The sequence below is a fragment of the Embiotoca jacksoni genome, unplaced genomic scaffold (genome assembly GCF_022577435.1).
Source record: "Embiotoca jacksoni isolate LCO1_2020_lvr unplaced genomic scaffold, fEmbJac1.0.p SCAF_65, whole genome shotgun sequence".
In the NCBI taxonomy this organism is placed as follows: domain Eukaryota; kingdom Metazoa; phylum Chordata; class Actinopteri; family Embiotocidae; genus Embiotoca; species Embiotoca jacksoni.
Window position 1 is genome coordinate 1,650,970 of NW_027185420.1, and position 19,927 is coordinate 1,670,896.

A 19,927-nucleotide genomic window follows, 5' to 3' on the forward strand; every position below is an offset into this window, starting at 1 on the left:
AAAGTGTTTTCAAGTCACTTTGTGTGGACAATTTGACAGGAAACACAATATTTCAAAAACAGCCTTATCTCAGTGAGAGAAGCTCAAAAACAGCATAAAACTGCTTTACAGTGCCAGGGCTTAAACTAAGTGTTTACTAAACAGTTTCCTACTCAGAATGATGGCAAATGGGATACACTACATAGCCAAAGTGTTTTCAAGGCACTTTGTGTGGACAATTTCACAGGAAACACAATATTTCAAAAACAGCCTTATCTCAGTGAGAGAAGCTCAAAAACAGCATAAAACTGCATATTAATGCCACAGCTTAAACTAAGTGTTTACTGAGCAGTTTCCTACTCAGAACGATGGTAAATGGGATACACTACATGGCCAAAGTGTTTTCAAGTCACTTTGTGTGGACAATTTCACAGGAAACACAATATTTCAAAAACAGCCTTATCTCAGCGATAGAAGCTCAAAAACAGCATAAAACTGCATTACAGTGCCACGGCTTAAACTAAGTGTTTCTGAACAAATTTCTTCAACAGCAAATGGGATACACTGCATGGCCAATGTGGCTTCACTTTGTGTCTGCAATTAGACAGAAAACAGCATTTCAAGTCTCACTTTCTCAGCCTAATGTAAAACTGCATCACAGCGCCACGGCTTAAACTAAGTGTTTACAAACAAGTTTCATACTCAGAACTTTGACAAATGGGATACACTGCATGGACAAAGTGGTTTCAAGTCACTTTGTGTGGACAATTTCACAGGAAACACAATATTTCAAAAACAGCCTTATCTCAGTGAGAGAAGCTCAAAAACAGCATAAAACTACTTTAGAGTGCCAGGGCTTAAACTAAGTGTTTACTGAGCAGTTTCCTACTCAGAACGATGGCAAATGGGATACACTACATGGCCAAAGTGTTTTCAAGTCACTTTGTGTGGACAATTTCACAGGAAACACAATATTTCAAAAACAGCCTTATCTCAGCGAGAGAAGCTCAAAAACAGCATAAAACTGCTTTACAGTGCCAGTGTTTAAACTAAGTGTTTACTAAACAGTTTCCTACTCAGAACGATGACAAATGGGATACACTACATGGCCAAAGTGTTTTCAAGTCACTTTGTGTGGACAATTTCACAGGAAACACAATATTTCAAAAACAGCCTTATCTCAGTGAGAAAAGCTCAAAAACAGCATAAAACTGGTTTACAGTGCCGGGGCTTAAACTAAGTGTTTACTAAACAGTTTCCTACTCAGAACGATGGCAAATGGGATACACTACATGGCCAAAGTGTTTTCAAGTCACTTTGTGTGGACAATTTGACAGGAAACACAATATTTCAAAAACAGCCTTATCTCAGTGAGAGAAGCTCAAAAACAGCATAAAACTGCTTTACAGTGCCAGGGCTTAAACTAAGTGTTTACTAAACAGTTTCCTACTCAGAATGATGGCAAATGGGATACACTACATAGCCAAAGTGTTTTCAAGGCACTTTGTGTGGACAATTTCACAGGAAACACAATATTTCAAAAACAGCCTTATCTCAGTGAGAGAAGCTCAAAAACAGCATAAAACTGCATATTAATGCCACAGCTTAAACTAAGTGTTTACTGAGCAGTTTCCTACTCAGAACGATGGTAAATGGGATACACTACATGGCCAAAGTGTTTTCAAGTCACTTTGTGTGGACAATTTCACAGGAAACACAATATTTCAAAAACAGCCTTATCTCAGCGAGAGAAGCTCAAAAACAGCATAAAATGGCTTTATAGTGCCAGGGCTTAAACTAAGTGTTTACTAAGCAGTTTGCTACTCAGATCGATGGCAAATGGGATACACTACATGGCCAAATTGTTTTCAAGTCACTTTGTGTGGACAATTTCACAGGAAACACAATATTTCAAAAACAGCCTTATCTCAGCGAGAGAAGCTCAAAAACAGCATAAAACGGCTTTACAGTGACAGGGCTTAAACTAAGTTTTTACAAAGCAGTTTCGTACTCAGAACGATGGCAAATGGGATACACTACATGGCCAAAGTGTTTTCAAGTCACTTTGTGTGGACAATTTCACAGGAAACACAATATTTCAAAAACAGCCTTTTCTCAGTGAGAGAAGCTCAAATACAGCATAAAACTACATATTAATGCCACGGCTTAAACTAAGTGTTTACTGAGCAGTTTCCTACTCAGAACGATGGCAAATGGGATACACTACATGGCCAAAGTGTTTTCAAGTCACTTTGTGTGGACAATTTCACAGGAAACACAATATTTCAAAAACAGCCTTATCTCAGCGAGAGAAGCTCAAAAACAGCATAAAATGGCTTTACAGTGCCAGGGCTTAAACTAAGTGTTTACTAAGCAGTTTCCTACTCAGATCGATGGCAAATGGGATACACTACATGGCCAAAGTGTTTTCAAGTCACTTTGTGTGGACAATTTCACAGGAAACACAATATTTCAAAAACAGCCTTATCTCAGCGAGAGAAGCTCAAAAACAGCATAAAACGGCTTTACAGTGACAGGGCTTAAACTAAGTTTTTACAAAGCAGTTTCGTACTCAGAACGATGGCAAATGGGATACACTACATGGCCAAAGTGTTTTCAAGTCACTTTGTGTGGACAATTTCACAGGAAACACAATATTTCAAAAACAGCCTTTTCTCAGTGAGAGAAGCTCAAATACAGCATAAAACTACATATTAATGCCACGGCTTAAACTAAGTGTTTACTGAGCAGTTTCCTACTCAGAACGATGGCAAATGGGATACACTACATGGCCAAAGTGTTTTCAAGTCACTTTGTGTGGACAATTTCACAGGAAACACAATATTTCAAAAACAGCCTTATCTCAGCGAGAGAAGCTCAAAAACAGCATAAAATGGCTTTACAGTGCCAGGGCTTAAACTAAGTGTTTACTAAGCAGTTTCCTACTCAGATCGATGGCAAATGGGATACACTACATGGCCAAAGTGTTTTCAAGTCACTTTGTGTGGACAATTTCACAGGAAACACAATATTTCAAAAACAGCCTTTTCTCAGTGAGAGAAGCTCAAATACAGCATAAAACTACATATTAATGCCACGGCTTAAACTAAGTGTTTACTGAGCAGTTTCCTACTCAGAACGATGGCAAATGGGATACACTACATGGCCAAAGTGTTTTCAAGTCACTTTGTGTGGACAATTTCGCAGGAAACACAATATTTCAAAAACAGCCTTATCTCAGCGAGAGAAGCTCAAAAACAGCATAAAATGGCTTTACAGTGCCAGGGCTTAAACTAAGTGTTTACTAAGCAGTTTCCTACTCAGATCGATGGCAAATGGGATACACTACATGGCCAAAGTGTTTTCAAGTCACTTTGTGTGGACAATTTCACAGGAAACACAATGTTTCAAAAACAGCCTTATCTCAGCGATAGAAGCTCAAAAACAGCATAAAACTGCTTTACAGTGCCAGTGTTTAAACTAAGTGTTTACAAAACAGTTTCCTACTCAGAACGATGGCAAATGGGATACACTACATGGCCAAAGTGTTTTCAAGTCACTTTGTGTGGACAATTTCACAGGAAACAAAATATTTCAAAAACAGCCTTATCTCAGCGAGAGAAGCTCAAAAACAGCATAAAACGGCTTTACAGTGACAGGGCTTAAACTAAGTTTTTACAAAGCAGTTTCATTCTCAGAACGATGGCAAATGGGATACACTACATGGCCAAAGTGTTTTCAAGTCACTTTGTGTGGACAATTTCACAGGAAACACAATATTTCAAAAACAGCCTTTTCTCAGTGAGAGAAGCTCAAATACAGCATAATACTACATATTAATGCGACGGCTTAAACTAAGTGTTTACTGAGCAGTTTCCTACTCAGAACGATGGCAAATGGGATACACTACATGGCCAAAGTGTTTTCAAGTCACTTTGTGTGGACAATTTCACAGGAAACACAATATTTCAAAAACAGCCTTATCTCAGCGAGAGAAGCTCAAAAACAGCATAAAATGGCTTTACAGTGCCAGGGCTTAAACTAAGTGTTTACTAAGCATTTTCCTACTCAGATCGATGGCAAATGGGATACACTACATGGCCAAAGTGTTTTCAAGTAATTTTGTGTGGACAATTTCACAGGAAACACAATATTTCAAAAACAGCCTTATCTCAGTGAGAGAAGCTCAAAAACAGCATAAAACTGCATATTAATGCCACGGCTTAAACTAAGTGTTTACTGAGCAGTTTCCTACTCAGAACGATGGCAAATGGGATACACTACATGGCCAAAGTGTTTTCAAGTCACTTTGTGTAGACAATTTCACAGGAAACACAATGTTTTAAAAACAGCCTTATCTCAGCGATAGAAGCTCAAAAACAGCATAAAACTGCATTACAGTGCCACGACTTAAACTAAGTGTTTCTGAACAAATTTCTTCAACAGCAAATGGGATACACTGCATGGCCAATGTGGCTTCACTTTGTGTCTGCAATTAGACAGAAAACAGCATTTCAAGTCTCACTTTCTCAGCCTAATGTAAAACTGCATCACAGCGCCACGGCTTAAACTAAGTGTTTACAAACAAGTTTCATACTCAGAACTTTGGCAAATGGGATACACTGCATGGCCAAAGTGTTTTCAAGTCACTTTGTGTGGACAATTTCACAGGAAACACAATATTTCAAAAACAGCCTTATCTCAGTGAGAGAAGCTCAAAAACAGCATAAAACTGCTTTACAGTGCCAGGGCTTAAACTAAGTGTTTACTAAACAGTTTCCTACTCAGAATGATGGCAAATGGGATACACTACATAGCCAAAGTGTTTTCAAGGCACTTTGTGTGGACAATTTCACAGGAAACACAATATTTCAAAAACAGCCTTATCTCAGTGAGAGAAGCTCAAAAACAGCATAAAACTGCATATTAATGCCACAGCTTAAACTAAGTGTTTACTGAGCAGTTTCCTACTCAGAACGATGGTAAATGGGATACACTACATGGCCAAAGTGTTTTCAAGTCACGTTGTGTGGACAATTTCACAGGAAACACAATATTTCAAAAACAGCCTTATCTCAGCGATAGAAGCTCAAAAACAGCGTAAAATGGCTTTACAGTGCCAGGGCTTAAACTAAGTGTTTACTAAGCAGTTTCCTACTCAGATCGATCGCAAATGGGATACACTACATGGCCAAAGTGTTTTCAAGTCACTTTGTGTGGACAATTTCACAGGAAACACAATATTTCAAAAACAGCCTTATCTCAGCGAGAGAAGCTCAAAAACAGCATAAAACGGCTTTACAGTGACAGGGCTTAAACTAAGTTTTTACAAAGCAGTTTCATACTCAGAACGATGGCAAATGGGATACACTACATGGCCAAAGTGTTTTCAAGTCACTTTGTGTGGACAATTTCACAGGAAACACAATATTTCAAAAACAGCCTTTTCTCAGTGAGAGAAGCTCAAATACAGCATAAAACTACATATTAATGCCACGGCTTAAACTAAGTGTTTACTGAGCAGTTTCCTACTCAGAACGATGGCAAATGGGATACACTACATGGCCAAAGTGTTTTCAAGTCACTTTGTGTGGACAATTTCACAGGAAACACAATATTTCAAAAACAGCCTTATCTCAGCGATAGAAGCTCAAAAACAGCATAAAACTGCATTACAGTGCCACGGCTTAAACTAAGTGTTTCTGAACAAATTTCTTCAACAGCAAATGGGATACACTGCATGGCCAATGTGGCTTCACTTTGTGTCTGCAATTAGACAGAAAACAGCATTTCAAGTCTCACTTTCTCAGCCTAATGTAAAACTGCATCACAGCGCCACGGCTTAAACTAAGTGTTTACAAACAAGTTTCATACTCAGAACTTTGACAAATGGGATACACTGCATGGACAAAGTGGTTTCAAGTCACTTTGTGTGGACAATTTCACAGGAAACACAATATTTCAAAAACAGCCTTATCTCAGTGAGAGAAGCTCAAAAACAGCATAAAACTACTTTACAGTGCCAGGGCTTAAACTAAGTGTTTACTGAGCAGTTTCCTACTCAGAACGATGGCAAATGGGATACACTACATGGCCAAAGTGTTTTCAAGTCACTTTGTGTGGACAATTTCACAGGAAACACAATATTTCAAAAACAGCCTTTTCTCAGTGAGAGAAGCTCAAATACAGCATAAAACTACATATTAATGCCACGGCTTAAACTAAGTGTTTACTGAGCAGTTTCCTACTCAGAACGATGGCAAATGGGATACACTACATGGCCAAAGTGTTTTCAAGTCACTTTGTGTGGACAATTTCACAGGAAACACAATATTTCAAAAACAGCCTTATCTCAGCGATAGAAGCTCAAAAACAGCATAAAACTGCATTACAGTGCCACGGCTTAAACTAAGTGTTTCTGAACAAATTTCTTCAACAGCAAATGGGATACACTGCATGGCCAATGTGGCTTCACTTTGTGTCTGCAATTAGACAGAAAACAGCATTTCAAGTCTCACTTTCTCAGCCTAATGTAAAACTGCATCACAGCGCCACGGCTTAAACTAAGTGTTTACAAACAAGTTTCATACTCAGAACTTTGACAAATGGGATACACTGCATGGACAAAGTGGTTTCAAGTCACTTTGTGTGGACAATTTCACAGGAAACACAATATTTCAAAAACAGCCTTATCTCAGTGAGAGAAGCTCAAAAACAGCATAAAACTACTTTACAGTGCCAGGGCTTAAACTAAGTGTTTACTGAGCAGTTTCCTACTCAGAACGATGGCAAATGGGATACACTACATGGCCAAAGTGTTTTCAAGTCACTTTGTGTGGACAATTTCACAGGAAACACAATATTTCAAAAACAGCCTTATCTCAGCGAGAGAAGCTCAAAAACAGCATAAAACTGCTTTACAGTGCCAGTGTTTAAACTAAGTGTTTACTAAACAGTTTCCTACTCAGAACGATGACAAATGGGATACACTACATGGCCAAAGTGTTTTCAAGTCACTTTGTGTGATCAATTTCACAGGAAACACAATATTTCAAAAACAGCCTTATCTCAGTGAGAAAAGCTCAAAAACAGCATAAAACTGGTTTACAGTGCCGGGGCTTAAACTAAGTGTTTACTAAACAGTTTCCTACTCAGAACGATGGCAAATGGGATACACTACATGGCCAAAGTGTTTTCAAGTCACTTTGTGTGGACAATTTGACAGGAAACACAATATTTCAAAAACAGCCTTATCTCAGTGAGAGAAGCTCAAAAACAGCATAAAACTGCTTTACAGTGCCAGGGCTTAAACTAAGTGTTTACTAAACAGTTTCCTACTCAGAATGATGGCAAATGGGATACACTACATAGCCAAAGTGTTTTCAAGGCACTTTGTGTGGACAATTTCACAGGAAACACAATATTTCAAAAACAGCCTTATCTCAGTGAGAGAAGCTCAAAAACAGCATAAAACTGCATATTAATGCCACAGCTTAAACTAAGTGTTTACTGAGCAGTTTCCTACTCAGAACGATGGTAAATGGGATACACTACATGGCCAAAGTGTTTTCAAGTCACTTTGTGTGGTGACAATTTCACAGGAAACACAATATTTCAAAAACAGCCTTATCTCAGCGATAGAAGCTCAAAAACAGCATAAAACTGCATTACAGTGCCACGGCTTAAACTAAGTGTTTCTGAACAAATTTCTTCAACAGCAAATGGGATACACTGCATGGCCAATGTGGCTTCACTTTGTGTCTGCAATTAGACAGAAAACAGCATTTCAAGTCTCACTTTCTCAGCCTAATGTAAAACTGCATCACAGCGCCACGGCTTAAACTAAGTGTTTACAAACAAGTTTCATACTCAGAACTTTGACAAATGGGATACACTGCATGGACAAAGTGGTTTCAAGTCACTTTGTGTGGACAATTTCACAGGAAACACAATATTTCAAAAACAGCCTTATCTCAGTGAGAGAAGCTCAAAAACAGCATAAAACTACTTTAGAGTGCCAGGGCTTAAACTAAGTGTTTACTGAGCAGTTTCCTACTCAGAACGATGGCAAATGGGATACACTACATGGCCAAAGTGTTTTCAAGTCACTTTGTGTGGACAATTTCACAGGAAACACAATATTTCAAAAACAGCCTTATCTCAGCGAGAGAAGCTCAAAAACAGCATAAAACTGCTTTACAGTGCCAGTGTTTAAACTAAGTGTTTACTAAACAGTTTCCTACTCAGAACGATGACAAATGGGATACACTACATGGCCAAAGTGTTTTCAAGTCACTTTGTGTGGACAATTTCACAGGAAACACAATATTTCAAAAACAGCCTTATCTCAGTGAGAAAAGCTCAAAAACAGCATAAAACTGGTTTACAGTGCCGGGGCTTAAACTAAGTGTTTACTAAACAGTTTCCTACTCAGAACGATGGCAAATGGGATACACTACATGGCCAAAGTGTTTTCAAGTCACTTTGTGTGGACAATTTGACAGGAAACACAATATTTCAAAAACAGCCTTATCTCAGTGAGAGAAGCTCAAAAACAGCATAAAACTGCTTTACAGTGCCAGGGCTTAAACTAAGTGTTTACTAAACAGTTTCCTACTCAGAATGATGGCAAATGGGATACACTACATAGCCAAAGTGTTTTCAAGGCACTTTGTGTGGACAATTTCACAGGAAACACAATATTTCAAAAACAGCCTTATCTCAGTGAGAGAAGCTCAAAAACAGCATAAAACTGCATATTAATGCCACAGCTTAAACTAAGTGTTTACTGAGCAGTTTCCTACTCAGAACGATGGTAAATGGGATACACTACATGGCCAAAGTGTTTTCAAGTCACTTTGTGTGGACAATTTCACAGGAAACACAATATTTCAAAAACAGCCTTATCTCAGCGATAGAAGCTCAAAAACAGCATAAAACTGCATTACAGTGCCACGGCTTAAACTAAGTGTTTCTGAACAAATTTCTTCAACAGCAAATGGGATACACTGCATGGCCAATGTGGCTTCACTTTGTGTCTGCAATTAGACAGAAAACAGCATTTCAAGTCTCACTTTCTCAGCCTAATGTAAAACTGCATCACAGCGCCACGGCTTAAACTAAGTGTTTACAAACAAGTTTCATACTCAGAACTTTGACAAATGGGATACACTGCATGGACAAAGTGGTTTCAAGTCACTTTGTGTGGACAATTTCACAGGAAACACAATATTTCAAAAACAGCCTTATCTCAGTGAGAGAAGCTCAAAAACAGCATAAAACTACTTTAGAGTGCCAGGGCTTAAACTAAGTGTTTACTGAGCAGTTTCCTACTCAGAACGATGGCAAATGGGATACACTACATGGCCAAAGTGTTTTCAAGTCACTTTGTGTGGACAATTTCACAGGAAACACAATATTTCAAAAACAGCCTTATCTCAGCGAGAGAAGCTCAAAAACAGCATAAAACTGCTTTACAGTGCCAGTGTTTAAACTAAGTGTTTACTAAACAGTTTCCTACTCAGAACGATGACAAATGGGATACACTACATGGCCAAAGTGTTTTCAAGTCACTTTGTGTGGACAATTTCACAGGAAACACAATATTTCAAAAACAGCCTTATCTCAGTGAGAAAAGCTCAAAAACAGCATAAAACTGGTTTACAGTGCCGGGGCTTAAACTAAGTGTTTACTAAACAGTTTCCTACTCAGAACGATGGCAAATGGGATACACTACATGGCCAAAGTGTTTTCAAGTCACTTTGTGTGGACAATTTGACAGGAAACACAATATTTCAAAAACAGCCTTATCTCAGTGAGAGAAGCTCAAAAACAGCATAAAACTGCTTTACAGTGCCAGGGCTTAAACTAAGTGTTTACTAAACAGTTTCCTACTCAGAATGATGGCAAATGGGATACACTACATAGCCAAAGTGTTTTCAAGGCACTTTGTGTGGACAATTTCACAGGAAACACAATATTTCAAAAACAGCCTTATCTCAGTGAGAGAAGCTCAAAAACAGCATAAAACTGCATATTAATGCCACAGCTTAAACTAAGTGTTTACTGAGCAGTTTCCTACTCAGAACGATGGTAAATGGGATACACTACATGGCCAAAGTGTTTTCAAGTCACTTTGTGTGGACAATTTCACAGGAAACACAATATTTCAAAAACAGCCTTATCTCAGCGAGAGAAGCTCAAAAACAGCATAAAATGGCTTTATAGTGCCAGGGCTTAAACTAAGTGTTTACTAAGCAGTTTGCTACTCAGATCGATGGCAAATGGGATACACTACATGGCCAAATTGTTTTCAAGTCACTTTGTGTGGACAATTTCACAGGAAACACAATATTTCAAAAACAGCCTTATCTCAGCGAGAGAAGCTCAAAAACAGCATAAAACGGCTTTACAGTGACAGGGCTTAAACTAAGTTTTTACAAAGCAGTTTCGTACTCAGAACGATGGCAAATGGGATACACTACATGGCCAAAGTGTTTTCAAGTCACTTTGTGTGGACAATTTCACAGGAAACACAATATTTCAAAAACAGCCTTTTCTCAGTGAGAGAAGCTCAAATACAGCATAAAACTACATATTAATGCCACGGCTTAAACTAAGTGTTTACTGAGCAGTTTCCTACTCAGAACGATGGCAAATGGGATACACTACATGGCCAAAGTGTTTTCAAGTCACTTTGTGTGGACAATTTCACAGGAAACACAATATTTCAAAAACAGCCTTATCTCAGCGAGAGAAGCTCAAAAACAGCATAAAATGGCTTTACAGTGCCAGGGCTTAAACTAAGTGTTTACTAAGCAGTTTCCTACTCAGATCGATGGCAAATGGGATACACTACATGGCCAAAGTGTTTTCAAGTCACTTTGTGTGGACAATTTCACAGGAAACACAATATTTCAAAAACAGCCTTTTCTCAGTGAGAGAAGCTCAAATACAGCATAAAACTACATATTAATGCCACGGCTTAAACTAAGTGTTTACTGAGCAGTTTCCTACTCAGAACGATGGCAAATGGGATACACTACATGGCCAAAGTGTTTTCAAGTCACTTTGTGTGGACAATTTCGCAGGAAACACAATATTTCAAAACAGCCTTATCTCAGCGAGAGAAGCTCAAAAACAGCATAAAATGGCTTTACAGTGCCAGGGCTTAAACTAAGTGTTTACTAAGCAGTTTCCTACTCAGATCGATGGCAAATGGGATACACTACATGGCCAAAGTGTTTTCAAGTCACTTTGTGTGGACAATTTCACAGGAAACACAATGTTTCAAAAACAGCCTTATCTCAGCGATAGAAGCTCAAAAACAGCATAAAACTGCTTTTACAGTGCCAGTGTTTAAACTAAGTGTTTACAAAACAGTTTCCTACTCAGAACGATGGCAAATGGGATACACTACATGGCCAAAGTGTTTTCAAGTCACTTTGTGTGGACAATTTCACAGGAAACAAAATATTTCAAAAACAGCCTTATCTCAGCGAGAGAAGCTCAAAAACAGCATAAAACGGCTTTACAGTGACAGGGCTTAAACTAAGTTTTTACAAAGCAGTTTCATTCTCAGAACGATGGCAAATGGGATACACTACATGGCCAAAGTGTTTTCAAGTCACTTTGTGTGGACAATTTCACAGGAAACACAATATTTCAAAAACAGCCTTTTCTCAGTGAGAGAAGCTCAAATACAGCATAATACTACATATTAATGCGACGGCTTAAACTAAGTGTTTACTGAGCAGTTTCCTACTCAGAACGATGGCAAATGGGATACACTACATGGCCAAAGTGTTTTCAAGTCACTTTGTGTGGACAATTTCACAGGAAACACAATATTTCAAAAACAGCCTTATCTCAGCGAGAGAAGCTCAAAAACAGCATAAAATGGCTTTACAGTGCCAGGGCTTAAACTAAGTGTTTACTAAGCATTTTCCTACTCAGATCGATGGCAAATGGGATACACTACATGGCCAAAGTGTTTTCAAGTAATTTTGTGTGGACAATTTCACAGGAAACACAATATTTCAAAAACAGCCTTATCTCAGTGAGAGAAGCTCAAAAACAGCATAAAACTGCATATTAATGCCACGGCTTAAACTAAGTGTTTACTGAGCAGTTTCCTACTCAGAACGATGGCAAATGGGATACACTACATGGCCAAAGTGTTTTCAAGTCACTTTGTGTAGACAATTTCACAGGAAACACAATGTTTTAAAAACAGCCTTATCTCAGCGATAGAAGCTCAAAAACAGCATAAAACTGCATTACAGTGCCACGACTTAAACTAAGTGTTTCTGAACAAATTTCTTCAACAGCAAATGGGATACACTGCATGGCCAATGTGGCTTCACTTTGTGTCTGCAATTAGACAGAAAACAGCATTTCAAGTCTCACTTTCTCAGCCTAATGTAAAACTGCATCACAGCGCCACGGCTTAAACTAAGTGTTTACAAACAAGTTTCATACTCAGAACTTTGGCAAATGGGATACACTGCATGGCCAAAGTGTTTTCAAGTCACTTTGTGTGGACAATTTCACAGGAAACACAATATTTCAAAAACAGCCTTATCTCAGTGAGAGAAGCTCAAAAACAGCATAAAACTGCTTTACAGTGCCAGGGCTTAAACTAAGTGTTTACTAAACAGTTTCCTACTCAGAATGATGGCAAATGGGATACACTACATAGCCAAAGTGTTTTCAAGGCACTTTGTGTGGACAATTTCACAGGAAACACAATATTTCAAAAACAGCCTTATCTCAGTGAGAGAAGCTCAAAAACAGCATAAAACTGCATATTAATGCCACAGCTTAAACTAAGTGTTTACTGAGCAGTTTCCTACTCAGAACGATGGTAAATGGGATACACTACATGGCCAAAGTGTTTTCAAGTCACGTTGTGTGGACAATTTCACAGGAAACACAATATTTCAAAAACAGCCTTATCTCAGCGATAGAAGCTCAAAAACAGCGTAAAATGGCTTTACAGTGCCAGGGCTTAAACTAAGTGTTTACTAAGCAGTTTCCTACTCAGATCGATCGCAAATGGGATACACTACATGGCCAAAGTGTTTTCAAGTCACTTTGTGTGGACAATTTCACAGGAAACACAATATTTCAAAAACAGCCTTATCTCAGCGAGAGAAGCTCAAAAACAGCATAAAACGGCTTTACAGTGACAGGGCTTAAACTAAGTTTTTACAAAGCAGTTTCATACTCAGAACGATGGCAAATGGGATACACTACATGGCCAAAGTGTTTTCAAGTCACTTTGTGTGGACAATTTCACAGGAAACACAATATTTCAAAAACAGCCTTTTCTCAGTGAGAGAAGCTCAAATACAGCATAAAACTACATATTAATGCCACGGCTTAAACTAAGTGTTTACTGAGCAGTTTCCTACTCAGAACGATGGCAAATGGGATACACTACATGGCCAAAGTGTTTTCAAGTCACTTTGTGTGGACAATTTCACAGGAAACACAATATTTCAAAAACAGCCTTATCTCAGCGATAGAAGCTCAAAAACAGCATAAAACTGCATTACAGTGCCACGGCTTAAACTAAGTGTTTCTGAACAAATTTCTTCAACAGCAAATGGGATACACTGCATGGCCAATGTGGCTTCACTTTGTGTCTGCAATTAGACAGAAAACAGCATTTCAAGTCTCACTTTCTCAGCCTAATGTAAAACTGCATCACAGCGCCACGGCTTAAACTAAGTGTTTACAAACAAGTTTCATACTCAGAACTTTGACAAATGGGATACACTGCATGGACAAAGTGGTTTCAAGTCACTTTGTGTGGACAATTTCACAGGAAACACAATATTTCAAAAACAGCCTTATCTCAGTGAGAGAAGCTCAAAAACAGCATAAAACTACTTTACAGTGCCAGGGCTTAAACTAAGTGTTTACTGAGCAGTTTCCTACTCAGAACGATGGCAAATGGGATACACTACATGGCCAAAGTGTTTTCAAGTCACTTTGTGTGGACAATTTCACAGGAAACACAATATTTCAAAAACAGCCTTTTCTCAGTGAGAGAAGCTCAAATACAGCATAAAACTACATATTAATGCCACGGCTTAAACTAAGTGTTTACTGAGCAGTTTCCTACTCAGAACGATGGCAAATGGGATACACTACATGGCCAAAGTGTTTTCAAGTCACTTTGTGTGGACAATTTCACAGGAAACACAATATTTCAAAAACAGCCTTATCTCAGCGATAGAAGCTCAAAAACAGCATAAAACTGCATTACAGTGCCACGGCTTAAACTAAGTGTTTCTGAACAAATTTCTTCAACAGCAAATGGGATACACTGCATGGCCAATGTGGCTTCACTTTGTGTCTGCAATTAGACAGAAAACAGCATTTCAAGTCTCACTTTCTCAGCCTAATGTAAAACTGCATCACAGCGCCACGGCTTAAACTAAGTGTTTACAAACAAGTTTCATACTCAGAACTTTGACAAATGGGATACACTGCATGGACAAAGTGGTTTCAAGTCACTTTGTGTGGACAATTTCACAGGAAACACAATATTTCAAAAACAGCCTTATCTCAGTGAGAGAAGCTCAAAAACAGCATAAAACTACTTTACAGTGCCAGGGCTTAAACTAAGTGTTTACTGAGCAGTTTCCTACTCAGAACGATGGCAAATGGGATACACTACATGGCCAAAGTGTTTTCAAGTCACTTTGTGTGGACAATTTCACAGGAAACACAATATTTCAAAAACAGCCTTATCTCAGCGAGAGAAGCTCAAAAACAGCATAAAACTGCTTTACAGTGCCAGTGTTTAAACTAAGTGTTTACTAAACAGTTTCCTACTCAGAACGATGACAAATGGGATACACTACATGGCCAAAGTGTTTTCAAGTCACTTTGTGTGATCAATTTCACAGGAAACACAATATTTCAAAAACAGCCTTATCTCAGTGAGAAAAGCTCAAAAACAGCATAAAACTGGTTTACAGTGCCGGGGCTTAAACTAAGTGTTTACTAAACAGTTTCCTACTCAGAACGATGGCAAATGGGATACACTACATGGCCAAAGTGTTTTCAAGTCACTTTGTGTGGACAATTTGACAGGAAACACAATATTTCAAAAACAGCCTTATCTCAGTGAGAGAAGCTCAAAAACAGCATAAAACTGCTTTACAGTGCCAGGGCTTAAACTAAGTGTTTACTAAACAGTTTCCTACTCAGAATGATGGCAAATGGGATACACTACATAGCCAAAGTGTTTTCAAGGCACTTTGTGTGGACAATTTCACAGGAAACACAATATTTCAAAAACAGCCTTATCTCAGTGAGAGAAGCTCAAAAACAGCATAAAACTGCATATTAATGCCACAGCTTAAACTAAGTGTTTACTGAGCAGTTTCCTACTCAGAACGATGGTAAATGGGATACACTACATGGCCAAAGTGTTTTCAAGTCACTTTGTGTGGACAATTTCACAGGAAACACAATATTTCAAAAACAGCCTTATCTCAGCGATAGAAGCTCAAAAACAGCATAAAACTGCATTACAGTGCCACGGCTTAAACTAAGTGTTTCTGAACAAATTTCTTCAACAGCAAATGGGATACACTGCATGGCCAATGTGGCTTCACTTTGTGTCTGCAATTAGACAGAAAACAGCATTTCAAGTCTCACTTTCTCAGCCTAATGTAAAACTGCATCACAGCGCCACGGCTTAAACTAAGTGTTTACAAACAAGTTTCATACTCAGAACTTTGACAAATGGGATACACTGCATGGACAAAGTGGTTTCAAGTCACTTTGTGTGGACAATTTCACAGGAAACACAATATTTCAAAAACAGCCTTATCTCAGTGAGAGAAGCTCAAAAACAGCATAAAACTACTTTAGAGTGCCAGGGCTTAAACTAAGTGTTTACTGAGCAGTTTCCTACTCAGAACGATGGCAAATGGGATACACTACATGGCCAAAGTGTTTTCAAGTCACTTTGTGTGGACAATTTCACAGGAAACACAATATTTCAAAAACAGCCTTATCTCAGCGAGAGAAGCTCAAAAACAGCATAAAACTGCTTTACAGTGCCAGTGTTTAAACTAAGTGTTTACTAAACAGTTTCCTACTCAGAACGATGACAAATGGGATACACTACATGGCCAAAGTGTTTTCAAGTCACTTTGTGTGGACAATTTCACAGGAAACACAATATTTCAAAAACAGCCTTATCTCAGTGAGAAAAGCTCAAAAACAGCATAAAACTGGTTTACAGTGCCGGGGCTTAAACTAAGTGTTTACTAAACAGTTTCCTACTCAGAACGATGGCAAATGGGATACACTACATGGCCAAAGTGTTTTCAAGTCACTTTGTGTGGACAATTTGACAGGAAACACAATATTTCAAAAACAGCCTTATCTCAGTGAGAGAAGCTCAAAAACAGCATAAAACTGCTTTACAGTGCCAGGGCTTAAACTAAGTGTTTACTAAACAGTTTCCTACTCAGAATGATGGCAAATGGGATACACTACATAGCCAAAGTGTTTTCAAGGCACTTTGTGTGGACAATTTCACAGGAAACACAATATTTCAAAAACAGCCTTATCTCAGTGAGAGAAGCTCAAAAACAGCATAAAACTGCATATTAATGCCACAGCTTAAACTAAGTGTTTACTGAGCAGTTTCCTACTCAGAACGATGGTAAATGGGATACACTACATGGCCAAAGTGTTTTCAAGTCACTTTGTGTGGACAATTTCACAGGAAACACAATATTTCAAAAACAGCCTTATCTCAGCGATAGAAGCTCAAAAACAGCATAAAACTGCATTACAGTGCCACGGCTTAAACTAAGTGTTTCTGAACAAATTTCTTCAACAGCAAATGGGATACACTGCATGGCCAATGTGGCTTCACTTTGTGTCTGCAATTAGACAGAAAACAGCATTTCAAGTCTCACTTTCTCAGCCTAATGTAAAACTGCATCACAGCGCCACGGCTTAAACTAAGTGTTTACAAACAAGTTTCATACTCAGAACTTTGACAAATGGGATACACTGCATGGACAAAGTGGTTTCAAGTCACTTTGTGTGGACAATTTCACAGGAAACACAATATTTCAAAAACAGCCTTATCTCAGTGAGAGAAGCTCAAAAACAGCATAAAACTACTTTAGAGTGCCAGGGCTTAAACTAAGTGTTTACTGAGCAGTTTCCTACTCAGAACGATGGCAAATGGGATACACTACATGGCCAAAGTGTTTTCAAGTCACTTTGTGTGGACAATTTCACAGGAAACACAATATTTCAAAAACAGCCTTATCTCAGCGAGAGAAGCTCAAAAACAGCATAAAACTGCTTTACAGTGCCAGTGTTTAAACTAAGTGTTTACTAAACAGTTTCCTACTCAGAACGATGACAAATGGGATACACTACATGGCCAAAGTGTTTTCAAGTCACTTTGTGTGGACAATTTCACAGGAAACACAATATTTCAAAAACAGCCTTATCTCAGTGAGAAAAGCTCAAAAACAGCATAAAACTGGTTTACAGTGCCGGGGCTTAAACTAAGTGTTTACTAAACAGTTTCCTACTCAGAACGATGGCAAATGGGATACACTACATGGCCAAAGTGTTTTCAAGTCACTTTGTGTGGACAATTTGACAGGAAACACAATATTTCAAAAACAGCCTTATCTCAGTGAGAGAAGCTCAAAAACAGCATAAAACTGCTTTACAGTGCCAGGGCTTAAACTAAGTGTTTACTAAACAGTTTCCTACTCAGAATGATGGCAAATGGGATACACTACATAGCCAAAGTGTTTTCAAGGCACTTTGTGTGGACAATTTCACAGGAAACACAATATTTCAAAAACAGCCTTATCTCAGTGAGAGAAGCTCAAAAACAGCATAAAACTGCATATTAATGCCACAGCTTAAACTAAGTGTTTACTGAGCAGTTTCCTACTCAGAACGATGGTAAATGGGATACACTACATGGCCAAAGTGTTTTCAAGTCACTTTGTGTGGACAATTTCACAGGAAACACAATATTTCAAAAACAGCCTTATCTCAGCGAGAGAAGCTCAAAAACAGCATAAAATGGCTTTATAGTGCCAGGGCTTAAACTAAGTGTTTACTAAGCAGTTTGCTACTCAGATCGATGGCAAATGGGATACACTACATGGCCAAATTGTTTTCAAGTCACTTTGTGTGGACAATTTCACAGGAAACACAATATTTCAAAAACAGCCTTATCTCAGCGAGAGAAGCTCAAAAACAGCATAAAACGGCTTTACAGTGACAGGGCTTAAACTAAGTTTTTACAAAGCAGTTTCGTACTCAGAACGATGGCAAATGGGATACACTACATGGCCAAAGTGTTTTCAAGTCACTTTGTGTGGACAATTTCACAGGAAACACAATATTTCAAAAACAGCCTTTTCTCAGTGAGAGAAGCTCAAATACAGCATAAAACTACATATTAATGCCACGGCTTAAACTAAGTGTTTACTGAGCAGTTTCCTACTCAGAACGATGGCAAATGGGATACACTACATGGCCAAAGTGTTTTCAAGTCACTTTGTGTGGACAATTTCACAGGAAACACAATATTTCAAAAACAGCCTTATCTCAGCGAGAGAAGCTCAAAAACAGCATAAAATGGCTTTACAGTGCCAGGGCTTAAACTAAGTGTTTACTAAGCAGTTTCCTACTCAGATCGATGGCAAATGGGATACACTACATGGCCAAAGTGTTTTCAAGTCACTTTGTGTGGACAATTTCACAGGAAACACAATATTTCAAAAACAGCCTTATCTCAGCGAGAGAAGCTCAAAAACAGCATAAAACGGCTTTACAGTGACAGGGCTTAAACTAAGTTTTTACAAAGCAGTTTCGTACTCAGAACGATGGCAAATGGGATACACTACATGGCCAAAGTGTTTTCAAGTCACTTTGTGTGGACAATTTCACAGGAAACACAATATTTCAAAAACAGCCTTTTCTCAGTGAGAGAAGCTCAAATACAGCATAAAACTACATATTAATGCCACGGCTTAAACTAAGTGTTTACTGAGCAGTTTCCTACTCAGAACGATGGCAAATGGGATACACTACATGGCCAAAGTGTTTTCAAGTCACTTTGTGTGGACAATTTCACAGGAAACACAATATTTCAAAAACAGCCTTATCTCAGCGAGAGAAGCTCAAAAACAGCATAAAATGGCTTTACAGTGCCAGGGCTTAAACTAAGTGTTTACTAAGCAGTTTCCTACTCAGATCGATGGCAAATGGGATACACTACATGGCCAAAGTGTTTTCAAGTCACTTTGTGTGGACAATTTCACAGGAAACACAATATTTCAAAAACAGCCTTTTCTCAGTGAGAGAAGCTCAAATACAGCATAAAACTACATATTAATGCCACGGCTTAAACTAAGTGTTTACTGAGCAGTTTCCTACTCAGAACGATGGCAAATGGGATACACTACATGGCCAAAGTGTTTTCAAGTCACTTTGTGTGGACAATTTCGCAGGAAACACAATATTTCAAAAACAGCCTTATCTCAGCGAGAGAAGCTCAAAAACAGCATAAAATGGCTTTACAGTGCCAGGGCTTAAACTAAGTGTTTACTAAGCAGTTTCCTACTCAGATCGATGGCAAATGGGATACACTACATGGCCAAAGTGTTTTCAAGTCACTTTGTGTGGACAATTTCACAGGAAACACAATGTTTCAAAAACAGCCTTATCTCAGCGATAGAAGCTCAAAAACAGCATAAAACTGCTTTACAGTGCCAGTGTTTAAACTAAGTGTTTACAAAACAGTTTCCTACTCAGAACGATGGCAAATGGGATACACTACATGGCCAAAGTGTTTTCAAGTCACTTTGTGTGGACAATTTCACAGGAAACACAATATTTCAAAAACAGCCTTATCTCAGCGATAGAA